This window comes from Falco biarmicus, chromosome 7 (genome assembly GCF_023638135.1).
Source record: "Falco biarmicus isolate bFalBia1 chromosome 7, bFalBia1.pri, whole genome shotgun sequence".
Classification (NCBI taxonomy): domain Eukaryota; kingdom Metazoa; phylum Chordata; class Aves; order Falconiformes; family Falconidae; genus Falco; species Falco biarmicus.
Genome location: NC_079294.1, coordinates 33,765,110 through 33,782,718, shown reverse-complemented (window position 1 = coordinate 33,782,718; position 17,609 = coordinate 33,765,110). Strand labels below are relative to the sequence as shown.

The window sequence follows — 17,609 nt, the reverse complement described above, 5'->3', positions numbered from 1 at the left end:
CAGCTTTTGGTTACAAAGAGAGCTTATATTTCAGTGGATGCCCTGCCATGAAACTGCACAACTGCTATGAGGGTGCTATTTTTGCTTCTTCAGTCACCACCTTTCCAGACAAAAAAGAAATTCTGTGTGTGCTGTGAATAACAATATATATATATAAAAACCTATTCAAAATTACTATGCTGCATTTGTGTCCCTTTATTTCTTTGCCAACAATAAAGGAGTTCACTCTAAAATCCCCAACATTCTGCAATTGCTCAAGAGCCAGGACAGCTCTCAAGCCAGGTCTAAATTATAAAGTGTTGTTGACAAAGCTGTTTCAGTCACAAGCATGAAAAAAATCACACCCTTAATTGATATAGATACGACAGCAACACCCTCTGTATAGATGCAAGAATCCCTTTACTGGCATGGCTTATGTCACTCAAAAAGGTAGTTAGAAGAAAAAAGACTCCTTTTGCCAATATATATTCTTCCCCTGATTACGGCTTCACCAACAAATCCCAAATTTTCTGTAGTTAAGCCTTGCTTGAGAATATCGGCGATCTGTAACACCCCTCTGTATCCAGCTCCCTTCCCCCAAACTGGGCTTGTAGTTCCACCTTGTGTCCCTCTTCTTGCTTCCTATCTCTCTGTCACTTGTTCTATGCCCCCCTGTCTCCCTCCCACCTCTTGGGTCCCCTCCTCTTCATGGGATTGTTTCTGTCTAGAGTCACGCAGACATGGTCACCCCATATCTCCCGGCACTTCTGCTTTTGGCTGAAGTTGCTGGTTGGGAAACCCTGGTGCAAACTGTCACAGAGCCTGTCAAAATGAAAGCAAGGAAACATTACCATTTAGTTTTGTCATTCTTACCACTGACAGTCACCAAATCTCCGCATGGCTGAGATTGACAAAGACCTCTGAAGATCATCCGGTCCAACCCATGGTCAAAACAGAGTCAGCTAGAGCAGGTTGCCCAGGATTTTTTCCAGTCAGGTTTGAAATATCTCCAAGGATGGAGGCAATGAGGAACGCCATGTTGGAACCAGCATCATATAAACCATTCCCCCATGGAAAACATCTAGACTCTACACAGACTCTAGCAAGTTTTCCTCATTTAGTTCCAATACCGTATAACTGGCAGAGAGACAATTACAGACAGAGAACATGCACAGGGGAGAAAACAAAACTGGAGGTGCTATTTTGATGAACGAATATACATTTTAAAAGCAGGCGTCATTTGGAGGGTTAAAGCTGAATAATTCCCTGTAGTTCCTCTATTTTTCTTCATAGTCTTGAGTGACTGGAAGACTGTGTCCTCTGTTTCTATGTATTGAGGTTGTTACCTGACCCTTAGTAAGTTTAAATCTACTGATACTTTAGGGGAAATTAACAGGTCTAGCAGGAAGGACTGATTCTTATTTTGCATTACAGTCATGTATTTCTATTGAGTAGACTGAGGTTGTTCTTATTTTATATATTAGACTGAAAAATATACCAATGGCTTAGAAGTACAAGGAAATCAGTATGAAATACAGAGTTGTCTCTAGGTTGTAGACATAGCCTTATGAAGACATGCTTATGCCCTCCTCCTTCTTTTCTCTTTAACTTACTCTCAGTGAGATAGCTTCCTAGACACACCCTAAGCCACTTCAGGTTCATTTAACTGAAGATTTAATCTTGCAGAATGGAATCCTCCTACACTATATCTTATGCTTGGATGGATCTATGCCTAACTGGACAGGTACAAGGATGAATGATAATACGTCATTATATTAGCAAATGCTGCCTTCACATATAACTTTCTGAAGGAAGCTCTGGCCTATAACGATTCTTCATTTACTTTGGAGTTAAATATTGCACTTCACTGATGTCCATGGAGTTACATTAGTTTGGGTTGGGTTTTTTTTTAACAAAAAGGCAAATTAAAAGAAAAATAAGTTCTGCAAAGCTAAGCCTAAGAGAACAATATTGTGGTTTGGTTTCTGAAACTGTCTTTGGTATTAAAAGTACAAGGGTAGTAAATATGATTTAACAATAACATTATCTTAGTATTTATATGAAGAATTGACTGAGCATTACCCAGAACCTAACTTTAGAAGCATTATTTGAGAAAGTAAGGAAAATATTCTTGATTTCTTCTTCAAAATTAATCAACTATGTAAAATAATTTTGCTGTCTCTCTGTTACTTATGCCACAGTATTGCAGCAAACCAGCAAGAACACATATTTAATATATATACATTCGAGAATTTCTTTCCAAAAGACCACAAAGCTCTGTGTAGGCAATGGAAGTTCTTTGGCTACTCCTGAAAATCAGCTTCATCAGAGGTGAAACAGAGCAAGCAACACATAAAAAAGGATGACTCTAAGTGAAGAAGAAGATTGTACCCAATTGAAATTTCAGGGAAAGTAAGTAGGGACAATGTAATCACCCAGCCAGAAGTTGATTAAGATACCACTTTTTCAGCTGTGAGATCTTTAGGTTTTGTAAGTGGCTAGGACCAAGTTAACATTTCATTCAAAAGGTGCTACCTTGCAAACAGCATAGTCTTTCCAAAAAGGCAGAGACAGCCATGCAGAGGAAAAAGCCATCATTAGCTGAAATCCTAATACCACACAAGTTCAGGTTCTGGATTCTCCATCTCTCTTGCTCCTAGAGCTACACTAAATTTAGAAAGAAATCTTGTAAGGTAAGAAAATAAAGTGTTTAGTACAGAAGAATTCATCCTAGGCCTGCAAGATTCCTGAAAACAGCATGAGTTTCCTATGCAGATTGCTTCAGTAAATATTAAGTAGTAACAGCATTTTTATGTTTACCATATTTTTCACTGTCCATCAATTACTCATGTTCTAATAGACTATTTTTCTCATCAAAATTCTCAGTAACAGTTGAGAACTGCAAAATCAGCCGAAGAAAAGCACAGAACAGGCTCAAACTGATGTAGAACATTTTCTGGAACCTGAATCTCAGTTCTGGTTTGTCCTTGGGCTCATGCCATAACAATCCAAAAAAGTCTTTAATCCGTACAAGTATTTGGCCTTTAAGGCTACACATACATAGTGCCCTGCACCTCCTGCACCTGCAACAAAACAAAAGCAAAAAAAAAAAAGCCATGGTCTTATCTATAGTGTCTCAGCCACAGAGTTGCTAAAGCATCACCAAAGCTTCTCCCTGCAGGAGAAAGACTACAAAACCAGCCTTAGGGCAGCTGTTTCCCCAGGAGCAGCACAAGACTGCCAAGAGGTCACAGTCCAGAGCACGTTCATGTCTCCTCCATGCCCTCTTAACGCTTCTTGTGAAAGACGGGCACTCATTTAGCAAAAAGTTATGCCAGCAGCAGATGAGTGCAAACTGCTGCCTTCCAATAATTTTAATGCTAGATCACAATCCAATAAGATATCAGGTAGACTGTAAAGTATAGCATGACACTGCCCTACTGTTAAGCCTTAATTAGTTAAAGCAGCACAGACCCTCCCTGGAACAAGATGCTCGTATTTCTTAGAAATGCAGACATTCTTTTACAGAAATATGAATTAAGGATAACTTTTTTTTTTTTATATGCAAGGTAAAGGTAGGGGAGGGAATTACTGCATGAAATCCTCAAGGACAGCTCATAAACTTTCTCTTCTGGGAGCTATTTAAAATATAAGTGCTCCTTGAAGAACAGCAACAAGTAACAGTCTAGATACAACAGTATAAGTACCAGGCAGTGTTATACCATATATGACACAAGTGCAGTGTGTGCAACAGGAAAGAGAAAAAGGATTAAAATTGCTTGTGTTTTTACTATTTCCTGCCTCTGCCACAGATGCTCTGTGAGATCTTTAGTCATGCACGTCACTTCCTACCAAAACTGAAAATAAAATATGTGTGCCATAAAGGTAGTGAGTGTTTTAACTATCTGCAAAAGCATTTTAATCCGTGGATTGAAAACCCATAAAAGAAACTGAATCTCAGGGCTGAATACAGGAGAAACACTGGGAGCGAAAAAACCCAAAACTGTTAACATTCACTTGCCTAATTATGGGAACGTCTCCTGCAGCAAACTGGCAGTGATGACATGTGCCTGTTTCAGACAGGGAGTGCGGCATATAAAATGTTGACCAATAATGTTATGGCTTGAAATGTTAACACATTCTTACAATAAAATGTTGTATTAAATTTCTGTGTTGGAATTTTAAGTCTATGGGTATGCAGAACAGAAAAATTTCAAACGAACGGCAGAGTTTATCCTAAGTATAGTCACTTCAGTCAAAAAATGAATGGGTCTGCAGGCATGTGGTGGAGAATAGTTAAAAATGGCTGGAGTACTCTTCAGATTATTGAAGCAATCTAGGAAATCTAAATTGGTCTGCAGTGCCCCGTGCCCAGAGCACTCTATTCACTTCCAAAATGAAGTGCTCTTAAAAAAAAAAAAAAAAAGTAAAAAAAAAAAGTTAAGCATTGCATTTGGAAAGGATGGAACACTTCAGTTTCTTTTTTTTTTTTTTTAACACACGCTTCTTTTTGGAAGCAAATCAAAAAGCATTCTATCAGTGTAGGCAAACTCATGAATGATTTAAAAATTGAACCCTATGTAAAACAAAAGGAGGAGAATAATTAAAATAATAACACTAACCACCTCCTATCCTGAAATCCAATGAAAGTGAAAGGGAGATGGAGAAAAAAGTAGGCAAGAAAAGAAAAAAATCCATACCTTCAAGGGATTCAAAAGAATTATAGGGACATCTCTGACCTGGTCTGTATGCTTTGCAGAGATCCACAAATCAATACACCACTGGAGCGATAGGATGGTCTTGGGAATAGACCATGGTGACCCTATCTCCTCACCTTTAGCTACATGAACTTCCTTCACATCACAGAAAATGCCTCCTCTCCTTCCTGGTTGTATCTGAGTGCCTGCTCCCTTAACAGTTGCACTTGCCCAGGACTCCATAACAACTTTTTTTGTATGGATTTTTCTTTCTTTGGTGAGAGATACCTTGCACAGGCCAATTCTAAAGATTTTGTTGTGATTTAGTCAGGGTTAAAGCTCCAGATCTTCAGTGTGTAGGACTAGGGGGAATTTCAGCTTTCATTTAAACAAAAGTGTGTTTTCTAGCCTCTGTAGTTAATCATAAAAACTTGGAAATGGATCCCCAGGAAACTATAGACTCCAAATCCCAGCAGGCAAATAGAGAGATCTCCCCATTCTCACCCCTCCCCACAGAAACCAAATGATTTTTAAAGCTCAGTATTTAGAAACTATCTTTGCGGCTATGGAACATTTGGGTCTGGCAATCTCCCTTTGCTTTGCCTCCCTCCTGGTATGCAACATTTCCTTGCAAGCTAAGATTAAATCAAGAACCGGGAGAGGGTCTGGGATTTGACCTGCATCGAATTGGAGGCAGCGAGTCGAGCCCAGAGCCAGGAGCTCGGTCTCCCTGAGCATCAAGGCAGAGGCGTTGCCCCTTCCAGAGCAGCTGCCGAGGGCGAACACACAGCCTGGCAGCCCGCCGCCACACTGGGAGAAATCCAGGGAGGGTTTATGTCTGTGGGACTGAGGAATGCTGCAGGCCCCACTCCGAGGAAAGAAGGAGAGTCAGCTTCGCTGCCAACAAAATTAGGGCTCTCTTCCAGCATTCAGAAACGTACATACTTTTATATATTTGCCACATGGCTTTGCTGTGCAGCAGCACATGTGTTGTGGCTGCATAATGCTAAGTGAAAAGAGCACCCAAATCAAGGACTTTTGTGGGTGGGGAGTTGGCACCACGTGGCGCTGCATGCATGGCGGTACCTGAGGTCAGGGGACAGCTAGAAACACTCATCTTCTGCCTGCCAAAGAAAAGGTTTGTGCCTGATCACCTTCGTGCAAGAGCAGGAAACCCATTACCATCAAAGGTGCTTGGGAAGCTCTAGTCATTATTTTCTTTCCCTGATTTTGTTACTGCCAGTATGTGCCCTGGTGTTGCTGTCTGCAGCACAAAAGCCTTAATGGAGACCAGGCCCCACTGAACCAGGCAACAAAACCATAGGAGATAATCATAAAGAGCTTACATTGAAATCTGACAAGAGGGGCAAAGGGTAGAAGGAATGCAACATTATAATTCCAATCTCAGGTCCCCAAAGTCCCACACCAGGGACTTTTATAGTCTTAACTATAAAAGATATCCCTCCTCCTATGACTTTAATCAACAGGGGAGCAACCATTGAAAAATCAGACTATGTTTTCCCACTGCTCTCCTGAAAACAATCCACAACATAATTTCCTGCATACATCTGTGTTTAAGAGGAAAAATTCTACAAAAGGGGACGTTCTTGACAAACACACCTCTTCATAAATAGCCTTGGAAAACAAGGAGGCAATTTAGGGAGAGTCAGTTATGAATGCAAAAGATGACCACAGCCACTCTTTGCTCAGCAGAGAAGCAGGTGACACAAGACAATCTGCATGCAGCCGAAGGCTGATGGAAAGCTTGTTTGTGCTCAGCACACCAGAGAAGTTGTCCGGGAACAGTTACGTAAAGATTAGCCCTGTAATGCTGCCAAATACTTTGTGTTATTATGTGCTGTGTTTGTGCCAGGCAGCCCCACATGTCAGAGCTGCCTCATAGGGCAGTTTTAACATGCACACCCACATTTTCAGAGTGCTCAGAAGAATAAAAAAGCCACAGAATAACCAACACTGACCTCGTTCGCATGGCTGCTGCTGCCGATTCCCGTCAGCTTGTACCTGCTGGAGTGCAACCAGCATAGAGCCAGAAAGACATGTCCACTGCATTTTGGAGATGGCTGTCCTCGCCTCCCCTCCTCCTCCCAACCCATCATGTTCCCTCAGAGTATCTCAGCTGCATGGATAATAAAAGTAGCAACTCAACCATGTGGGAGCATACAAATTTAATGTTGGCTAAATAGGAAAGCTGTCTAAATAACACAATGATTGAAGTTATGCAGGTCATAAGTCTAGGGAGTAAGGAGCCCACAGTGTTTCTTTTCTCTCTCGCTCTGTTTTCTTCACAAAAGTTCATTAAACAATGATTCTTTCCCCTTTAAAAATTTATGAATGAATTATGTGTTCATGAAAATGAGAGAGCAAAATGCCTTGGCCATAGTCAGGTGCAGCACAGTCTGGCACTTTGCAACCTCCCCCATGCACACTCCTCCCCCAAGGTACCTCAAAGCCTGACCCAAAATGTTTATCCCCATGACACCCACAATCCCTCACAGAGGGAGAGACTTGTCAACAATATGTACAGGTACTACATGTGTGGGATTTACCTGTCCTGGCAGGGGGTGGACATGGAGACCCAGACCCAGAGGAAAACATTGCTTCACCAGTCCAGCAAACTCCTTTCATTTGCACTGTGCAGGTCTGTTATAAGGATGCCACACCACCAAGGAAAATAAGATTCTCTCTGCAAACATAAACATAGACCTCTTTATCTAAACTAGCATCAGAAGTGGCACCATCCTTTTCCAAGGCCTGGACATAACTACATCAGTGTAGCTTGCCTGATGAGAAAGGAGCCATAAATAACCAACAGTAATGACAAGTTTTTATATAGCCCTTTTTATGGGAAGGCTTGCAGTACTTTAGAAAAAAGAAAACTGCCCTTAGTTCCCACTCATATTCTCTCTCCATCTCCACAGAATTTCTTTCTTTCTGTCTTTCTTTTTCTTTTATTTTAAATATATTTTCTACAGTTATTTCTTTATTGGGCCTTCTTTTTACATGTTTTTCTTTTCCATCCTCTTTGTCCTCACTTAGCTTCAAATTTGGACTTTCTGAGGTTTCAATCTCTCTCCAGTTTTTCTAATATTTTCCTTCTTTTGATTACTCTGTGTTTCTACATCTCCTCTTCTCTGTTCTTTGCCTGTGTGCTTGCACTTTCCCTACATCTCTTCCTCTTTATCCATTGTCTTCTGTCTTCATCCCATGCAATAGTGATTCTTTTCCTTCCCAGCTCTGTTTCAAAGTCCTCTTCTCACACCCTGATCCTTACCATGATTATTTCACATCCTCCATTCCCTTTCTCTTGTCCTGTTGTTATTATTATTTATATAACTTACTGCAATAATGCCCAGAGATCTAATCTTGACTGCCCTTTCACCACCCCCACCAGCACCCTCTCCCTTCTCAGTGATCTACTTAAACAGTCAGGGTCGTTCCCTGTCTCAAGCATCTTCTCTTTTCGAGATTTTTTTTTTTTTTTTTTTAACATGTGCAGATAGGGTCTGGCTAGCTATGGAAATGCTAGGATTAGCTTGTTCTTGCAGTACGTTGGTCAGTCTGCCCTGGAGTCTGTGGAGAAGGGGCCACACCACGACAAGATCTCCAGGAAGAAAGCCAACTCAGTTATTGCACAGTACTTGCCAGTAGTTTCAAAGGACACAAACTCCTCCAGCAACTCCAACTCTTCCATAATCAGGTTGGCAGGTGACTGTAGAGAGAAAACAAGCAGGCTGCAGACTGTCTTCACTGACTGGGCGGCTGTCACCAGCAGCACGTTCCCCTAGGACTGCCCTCAAGGTGAACCCTGAAAGTGAAGATATCTTGGCATGCCTGGCACAGCAGACCCCACCACAATAAGGATAATCCCCACTGGGACAGGAGGCAAAATGACTCAGAGCACCTCATGGTTGGACAGCGGGACATTTTTCTGGGTACTTTTAAAGGAGTAAGTCTGATAATAATTAGGTTTAAAAAAAAAACAAACAAGGCCACTGTGGAGCTTTCTGGGCTGCAGTGGGAATATTTCAAGCTGCTGCTTAGCTGTGGTGAGGTACAGCTTGATGGAAGCCTTTGACTCACTTCCATTTGCCTTGAGCTGAATAGTGTTTTCAGACAGAAAACTTTGGCCTTAGGAGGCTGAATCTTTTTGTGGATTTCTATGTCTTTGAGAAACTGAACCTCAGAGCTTTGCTGGATGGGAATTGTATCCAGGACCTCAACAGGAGAGACAGTATCTGTTTCTTTCTATAAGGATAAAGCATTGACAACGATTAGTTGTACCACCACCAAAGGAACCCCAGGCAAGCGGGGCAGGTTGAACTTCCCTTACTTTGACAGACTGCATTGTGTGCCATAAGAGAGGTCTTCAATCCAGAGGGCTGTGAAAGCCAGAGGAACAAAGCAAAAAAAGGGAGTGACTAAGGAAAAAAGTGGCTTCGGGAACACTGAAACAAGGCGGGAAGGGAGAGGGAAGAGAGATGCAGAGGGCAGAAGGAAATCGAGAGCAGTGCCATTGTTTAAAAAAATGCTACTTATGAAAAAAGATCCAAAAGCTGGCCCTGCAGTCACTAGGTTTTTTCTTTTCTTTTAATTTCTCTTTCTTTCATCTTTCCTTGGTCTTTACACTTGCCAGGTCTCTGGCCACGTACAAAGTTATAACATGGTCAGAACATATTGGTCAGAAGAGCTATTAACTCTGAGATATATTGCATCAACTTTTACGTTTTCAGTCACCAATATCTCTCTCAGGCTTGTTCCATCCCCAGATGCAAATTATATTAAGCTGGCTACTTCTACACGCTTCCATCCTTTTTTGTAACAAATTATGGACATTTAAATCCTTTCCACACAAATCTGGGAGGTTAAATCAGCAGCCAAATCTACACTGTCTGGCCAGTAGCAAAGAAAGTTTTTTTGATATGATTTTGTTTCCTGTGTCATGCAGTGTGTGTGAGTTTTACCTGGGAATGTTGGAGGTCATTAAACATCTTGGGGAGCAGATCCCCAGTCATCCCATAGACCAGAACAATGGGAAGATTGATTGGGTTTTTTGGAGGGGTAGGGGGAAATTTTATACTAATAAAATAGTTTTTTTATACTAGTTTGATGCCACTAGCAGGGATATTTATCCATGCTGTGCATCCTCAGCTGAATAAAAAATAGATCAAGAGGATTTTTTTTTAATTATTTTGGAAAGAGAAATAAAAAGAATGAAACTTAATATGTTTGAAATGTTTGTAAATTTTTAAACATAAAAACCCAACAACCCCATATCCCTATCAACCTGTAGCTCAAATTACTAACTTGGCATACAACATTAAAAGAAGTACAGTTATTATTGCACCCAGGAAACAGGGACAGATGGGGAAAGAGAAGAGATATTAAAGGGGAAAGACTATTATTTTCATGTACTCAAGTTCTGACATAAAAATTGGGATTTTGTCTGTTAAATGTTGATGTGCACAAAATCATAGCCAGGTCTAAATGCCTTAGTCATGGCAGGGGGTTAAAAAAGAGAATATTTGAGAATAATGTGAATTAAAAAGGCAAGTTAGTTTAAATTTCTGTTTGGTAGGGCCTGAGGCCTACAACTCCGATGGGAATACACTGTAGCCTGAGGGCTGATGAATGCCCTTAATGAAGTTGGACAACCTGGAATACATGCATAAAATGATTTTAAATATTGATATGATGTCATTGTGTGTCTGAAGATATTGAAATGTTCATTTTCAGAGCTAGACAGGTTGTGTCTAATTTATTATGGGGAGGGGAATGATTATTTACATTTTTTAATGTAGCAATAAAACAATTATGGGATTTAGGGAAAGAGAAAATATTCATGCTTCTCTGAGAGCAAAAATGTGCTGCGATGGAAATGGCATAGAGGAGCTTATACCAGCAGATATTAAGAAATACACTTTCCCTTTTTCCTTCCTGATAATTGTGGTAATACATTCATAAAGTATGTAAAGAAAAAAGACCCTTTGACCAACGTTAATTATATTTAACCTGCTCTATGTATAGTAGAAGGAACAGCTTAAATACATCATTGGGGACAACTAATTCACCCATATATTCTGAATGTGTCTATTATAACACTTCCATGACATTTTCTGGTTTTCAGAACAATTCTTACCACGAAGAAGAGGAGACGTGGCGTTATAATGGTACGTTCAGTTCTGTTGTGATATGAAAGTTTTTACAGAGAATGCCTCAGGGCAGCTGTCTGTCTCGTGTGTTCAGTATTACAGCTGTATAACACACAGGGGTGGAAGTGTATTGAAGGCAGAGACATTGCAGTCTGCTGGAGGTTGCTAGTGTTAAGGTCCAATCCTGATGATCCCGCAGACCAACCTAAAAACAGAAATTCTTTGCAAAAATTGCCTAGGATACTTCTTTCACTTGTTCTTTTGTTCTTAGTTGATACTCACAGCTACCTGCTCAGAAGAACTTAGATTACATTTCAGCTCTCGTGCAAATTGGAGCAGCTCCCTTATACATGGAGGCATTTGTAGGGGTGATTTTCTGTTTCTCTGAAGCATAAGTTTGGCATTGTCCACACTTATATGTGCTAGCAAGCAGGAATCAAAGTTTTCACATCTCTCTGGTCCCATGTGCACCTTTTACATCAGTGGTTTAAAACAATTTGCATAGTTAAGCACATGTCTAACTCAAAGCATCTCACTAAGGCTGTTTCTCTGCACAAAGATGGATAATTTCATGCTGAATCATGACCCGTTTGATTACAGACACAGTGTAACATCAAATAGGTCCTTTAAAGGAGATACACACTGCACTGTCTTGTTCCACTTTAGCAGATCACAGACACTAGAAATACTGCTTATAATATGGGCAGAGCTCTTTCTGTGTCCAGCCTTCAGATAAGCTTCAGAATGGGCAAAATACTTCCAGGAATACAGTGGCAAAATTGCCAGAGAAGTCCTCTTCCTGCAACACGGATAACAACGACTGGACAGGCAAATAAGACAGAGGAAGGAAAACCTTGAACAATATGCCTGGACCCAGTCATCAAATATGAAAAAGAGCTAGAAAAAGACGAGGGAAGGGCACCATGGCTGAGAACAAATGTAAGAAATTCACACTTTTTAGTGAGCAAGATTGAGAACTGAGGGGGACTTGACAGAGATGTGTAAGGCTACAAACTGCCCAGCAGAAGCATGCAGGCATTGATTATTCCTCTTAGAATCATACCATAGAATCATGAATGCTTTGGGTTGGAAGGGACTTTAAAGATCATCTAGTTCCAACTCCTCTGCCCTGGACAGGGACATCATTCACTAGACCAGGTTGCTCAAAACCCCATCCAACCTGGCCTTGAACACTTCCAGGGATGGGGCACCCACAGCTTCTCTGGGCAACCTGTGCCAGTTTCTTGCCACCCTCACAGTAAAGAATTTCTTCCTAATATCTAATCTAAATCTATCCTCTTTCAGCTCAAAGCCATTCGCCCTTGTCCTATAACTATAGGCCCTTGTAAAAAGTCCCTCTCCAGCTTTATTGTACTTCCCCTTAGGTATTGAGAGGCTGCTGTAAAGTCTCCCCAGAGCTTTCTCTTCTCCAGCCTGAACAACCCCAACTTTCTCAGCCTGTCTTCATAGGAGAGGCACTCCAGCCCTCTGGTTATCTTCATGGCCCTCCTCTGGACTTCCTCCATGCTGGGGGCCCCAGAGCTGGATGCAGCACTCCACAGGTAGGATCTCACAAGAGCAAAGTAGAGAGGGAGAATCACCTCCCTCGACCTACTGTTCATGCTTCTTTTGATGCAGCCCAGAATATAGTTGGTACTCTTCCCACAGTGTCAGAAGGAAGGAGCACCCAATGAAATGAGCAAGCACCACATTTACAAGAGGAAGCCATTTTTTCCTCAGAGCATATAATTGTGCACATTTTCTGCTGCAGTATAAGAGGCCAAAAATACTTACAGATTTAAAGAGACTGGACAAATTCACAGAGGATAGCTTCTTAAGTCTGGATGTAACCTCTGATTCAGGAAATTGCTAAACCATTGATTGTCAGGAAAAAAAAAATCACTTTATAAGTCTCCTGTTTCCTCTGCTTTTCCCCTAGCTATCCATTTCTGTTAATGCTAGATAGTAAACAGCACTAGAGAGGTTGCCCATGCTCTTATGAAGGTGTACAAGGTACATACAACCCTCGGATGTGTGTCTAATTCATCTCCACTGGATAATCACTGGGAAGTGAGCTGATTCCTGGCATTCTTGACCCATTTCATCTGAACAGGAGTAACTATCAATAGAGAGTAAGAGAGTAAGAGCACAGCAGCCAGGGAAGTGTCTCTGCAGGCTTATTCCCAGTGCACACGTGTGTGAAACTCCACATGCACATTCACAGGTTAGCCCAACTCCCAGTCCTTATCCCTGTGGCCTCAGCTTCCCTGAAAAGCCATGTTTCACATGTCTCAGCAACTATTTGCTTCTTGGGTTTTACATCCCATGTGTTACAGCTATTTAAAATTAATTTAAATTAAGGAATGGATCAGATCTCATGACGATTCCAGCTACCCTCTTTTCTGAAGTGATTGCTTGGAAGGAGCAGTGTTTGGATCTCAATTTGGTAATCAAATAGCCAAACTATGTGATTAGACTATATCAAATTAGGCACCGTTCACCAGCTGACACTCCCAACTAATGCCTCTTGCCTCTAATTGACTTTATTTCCACTTCCTTTAATGTGGCTACCCGTTTTCAAGCTGTTAAATGGATTTACGTGCCTTCCAGATTGGTCCTTCTGATCAACATCCTGCAGCCCTCCTGCTCTTCACCTACCCCTACCAGCATCAGTACTGTCTCCTTCCACCCCTCTCCTCTCTTTTGTCTTGCACATACTTCTATTCTTAAACTTCATCTCTCAGATAAACAGGCAGCATCGTTTGGCCAGTATACAATGAAACACTGAAAATCTGGGGTGAGAAGGCAGGTGGAGCCCTACCTTTGGGTAGAAATGTGTCCCCAACACACACACACCAAAAAAAAAAAAAAAAAAAAAAAATCTGGGCCAGCTGAGTGGTCATAGTGAGAGAGAGGTCAGGACTCCCTGACTGCAGGGAGCTTCCTAAACATCGCCTGCTCAGGTTTGAGGGATGGAGCACGGCTGGCAACAGGGAATCATGCCTGAGTCTTGCATATCCTCAGTTTGGCCTCGTTTAACATGGCCACTCAGAAATACCGCCTCTCCTGTGCCTGCCCCTTGCATTGCCTACGTGCATGGAGCACGCGTAAGGCAATCCAGGGAAGGCACCCTCTGCTGGGACAGCACTCCTGCCCCACAGGGTGCTGGCAGCACTTTTCTCTGTGGGAATATATAATGTGATATAGTTTTGCCCACAGTACATGCTCTAGGTTATCTAGCACAAACCAGAGCAACCCCCAGGCAGCTGTAAATGGTGCAAGTGGAGCCGATTACCGCAATTCTTTCTAAGTTGTACTGAGGAACACAGCAGCTTTGCCCTCTCTACTTGTGACAGGTTGGCTACATACACAGTCTGCATCACGCTGCACCGCGCATTAGGCTAAAGACTTTTGGGGTTAATGAATATCAATCACCATTCACAGAAAGTTTGACTATACAATATACATTGCTAAGAAAAACAATTGTATGTTAGCATCATTCACTGCTAATATGGGATACAAAGGAATATTAAAAGCATTGCAGTAATGACAACTTCTCCTGGGAAGAACATAAGCATGGTAAGAAATCTTTTTATAAAAAAAGCTTTTAAATGTTTCTACATATCAAAATTATTTTAAAATATTGTAACATTTCCAGAATAGAAATGTGATCTTAGTTGTCTAAAAATGCATTCACAAAACAGAAAAGTAGCATTATTTAAATGCTCTTAAAATTGAGGGAATAAACTTTAGTTCATTTATGCAGCTGAAAAAATTATCTGAATACAATTGTAATTCAGAGTAAGTGAAAATATGTCTCAATTCATATTTAACTTTTTGACACTTTTGTATTGTACCATATACAATTCCAAAATTATTTAATGTATTTTGTTTCTTCTTTTACAAGACAAATGAAAAGCTTTCTACAATACGGGTCAAAGCAGAATTCTCATTCCTAAGCTTCCTAAAGGATTGTCTTCACTCAGCTGATCTTTTTTTATGTGTCTAAAAATCACCTCTATATTTGTTTTCTGCTAATCAGCAATCATCATTACACATGATGGACAGCAGGATTTGGCTGAAGAGCTGCAAAATTTTTAGAATACATTTGAAGGCTGATTTAAAAATCACATAGTATAATATATATTACAACATATTGTCTAGGCCACCTTAGAAGAAATCATTGATACAACTGAGTAAGCCAGCACTGGCCTCGATGGAATAGCATTGGCACAAAAGAAGTAATGCAGTAATGCACTCCCAAGAACTGAGAGCTAATAGAGAGCAACATAATGGATATTACCCAGGATGTAATACCCTTTTTCTCATACATACCACTTCATTTCACATCAGGATGCAGACAAGATCAGAAGAGAACCTATGGGAGGAAAGGCGGAGGATGAGTGATGGGGGTTTGTCCATGATCAGGTGAAACTGATTCACCAATGAAACCTCTCAGGCCCAAGTGCAAGGCACAGATTCAGTGACACCAGGTGTGAATTTTAAGGAACTCTCAAGCTAACCAGTTTTCTAGCACTCCAGATCTCTGCCCTTGAGTTTTGTTCCTACTCTCTCTTCTCACCTCCTTGCTCCCTTCTCATCTTGAGCAGGAAAGTCCCACGCTGGTAAATGTCTGAGGGTAGTAACCCTAGAGACAGATCCGAATTGGTTCAAACAACTGTTGATCGCTCCTGAGAAATTTGTCTGGATCTGGATAATTTAGCAAAAGGATGTTTGGGGGGCATTTTGTCACGTTCATTACACTTACTTGTGTTGCTCTTGTGCAGCAGCCCCACCATTCTATAACTTCTCAGGAGCACAACAACCCCTACCCCAGATCTCGCAGCAAGTGTTCCTGGCCAAGAAATGCAAAATCACATTGAAAGAGGGAAAGGCAGGTTTCTTGGCCTCTGCAAGCTCCTATATTTTGCTTAGTTTTTTCCCTCCCAATATCTGCCCTGTAAAAAACTCAGATTTCTGAATCAGCAACTCCAGAATCTTAGTTTACGAGTGTCACTCATTTACCACCCTTTCACAGAAACAGTTCCGTGTGTGTGTGTGTGTGTGTGCACATGTGCACCCATATCCCCACATACTTCCCATCATCTGAATCTCTCTACATTGTAGGACAGAGGTCTGCATCTCTGTTGTCCTGCACCTTCAGGCAGGCATTTACATCACGGGGATACATATGCTAAACATTACTATTGTTATCAGGTACTGACTTGCGCCCATGCTGCACTCACCGAAACGGCTGCGTAAGATGGACAATCAGCCCCCAGGTTTCTGGGCGAAGTACATACCTCTCGATTCTGCCATTGATTTGTCAGGAGATGTATACTCAAGTAGATGGTTCTGAAGAGGATCCTTTAGGAAGAGTGTGGTCAGATTGACCTCACTTTCACTGAGCTGACAGCCTGGTGAAGAAAGTTAAACTGAATATCAAAATCATCAGCAAAACCCTCCACTTTCTTTGATTGTACAGTTTAAGAGGAGCCATTCGAGCTCAATTTATTCTCTACACAGGAACTTCATTGATTATCTCAGACATTCATGCAGGAAGGAAGATGAGATAAGAAGAAAGTTGTTTTTTTTTTTTTTTTTCTTTAAAGTGATTGCAAGATGGAGAAAACTGCTTTGTGAGTGTAATATATACCATAAAGTTCCCTTTGTGTAATCTGCTACTGAAAAGTGAGAAGAGTTTACCTTTTCTGAACAAAAGAAACATTAGAGATGGGCTCATGATTACGGAGGGCAGAGATATGAATACTAGGATTAGGGTATATATTCAGATACAAGATTAGCATACGAAAAATAAGTTTTCTTGAGGAAAATATTGTGGAGGTTCTCCCATTGTCTTGTACTGTCAATCACCAACATTGGGAAGAGAGACTGATCACTATTCATTTTTTTTTTCCCCAAAGAATATTCTGGTTTGATCTCAGGCTATCAACCATAATGGGGATTTCCACTGACTTTGAGAAGGAATCAATCCTGATTCAAGACTGCTGCCATGAATGAAGGTGGGTGTTCAGTTATGTTCTACCAAAGTCAAATGGATACTCCATCAGTCCCGCTCTGGTGGGGAGGGAACGTGGGACTGCAAATCCCAGCTGTGGGAGCACGCGGAGGTGCTGCATCGCAGCTTCACACGCTGGTAGGTTACTGCAAAGGGTGAGGCGGCAGCATGCATTTTATCTGAACTTTGGTGGTTGTAGCATATATTGAATGGATTAAGTATCAGCATACCCTGGGAGGGTCTCTGCTCTCAAGTCAGGTGCTCAAATGCAGTTATTCCCCTCACAGAAAACATCGCACTTCCTAAGGAGCCAAGGCATACACTTTCGCGTGAGGGCAGTTACTGTGCATTGATTGATGCAGAAACTAAGTTTATAGATTTGTTGGGTCCATTTACAAAGTACCAAATATCTTCAAAGGCAACATCCTGTGCAGACAAGCTTTTATCAGCACACACTTTGAAACAGCTGTTTCAACTGAGGACAATTAGTCATCATATGCGAAAAAACTGAAGGGGGCAACAAGGCTCAGGCAAAACACCTTTGTGTGGGTTTTTTATTTATTTATTTATTTCAGGATTTCTCCCTATCAGTCTAGTCCTCTAGTGTAAGCCGAAGTGACATGTGAAATATATCAGTCATGAGTTGCACTAAAAAGTTGTTACAATTTGTGTTCTTATTCATAACATCTCTGCTGACAGTAGCTGAGGACTAGCATGGGGACCCCTAGAATAGCTGCACCAGAA

General features: G+C 41.2%; 1 long non-coding RNA gene across 2 annotated transcripts; it reads right to left on the bottom strand.

The window, feature by feature from the left end:
* Positions 1-6,447: 6,447 nt before the first annotated feature.
* On the bottom strand, positions 6,448-16,397 carry LOC130152789 (uncharacterized). Of its 2 annotated transcripts, XR_008823110.1 has the most exons (4): positions 16,150-16,397; positions 15,182-15,224; positions 8,336-8,406; positions 6,448-7,376 (listed from the first exon to the last, which is right to left on the bottom strand). It is a non-coding gene; the product is annotated as an uncharacterized LOC130152789 (long non-coding RNA). The 2 variants fall into 2 exon arrangements; XR_008823109.1 differs by lacking the exon at positions 8,336-8,406 and having other exon boundaries at positions 6,448-7,380.
* Positions 16,398-17,609: the final 1,212 nt, after the last annotated feature.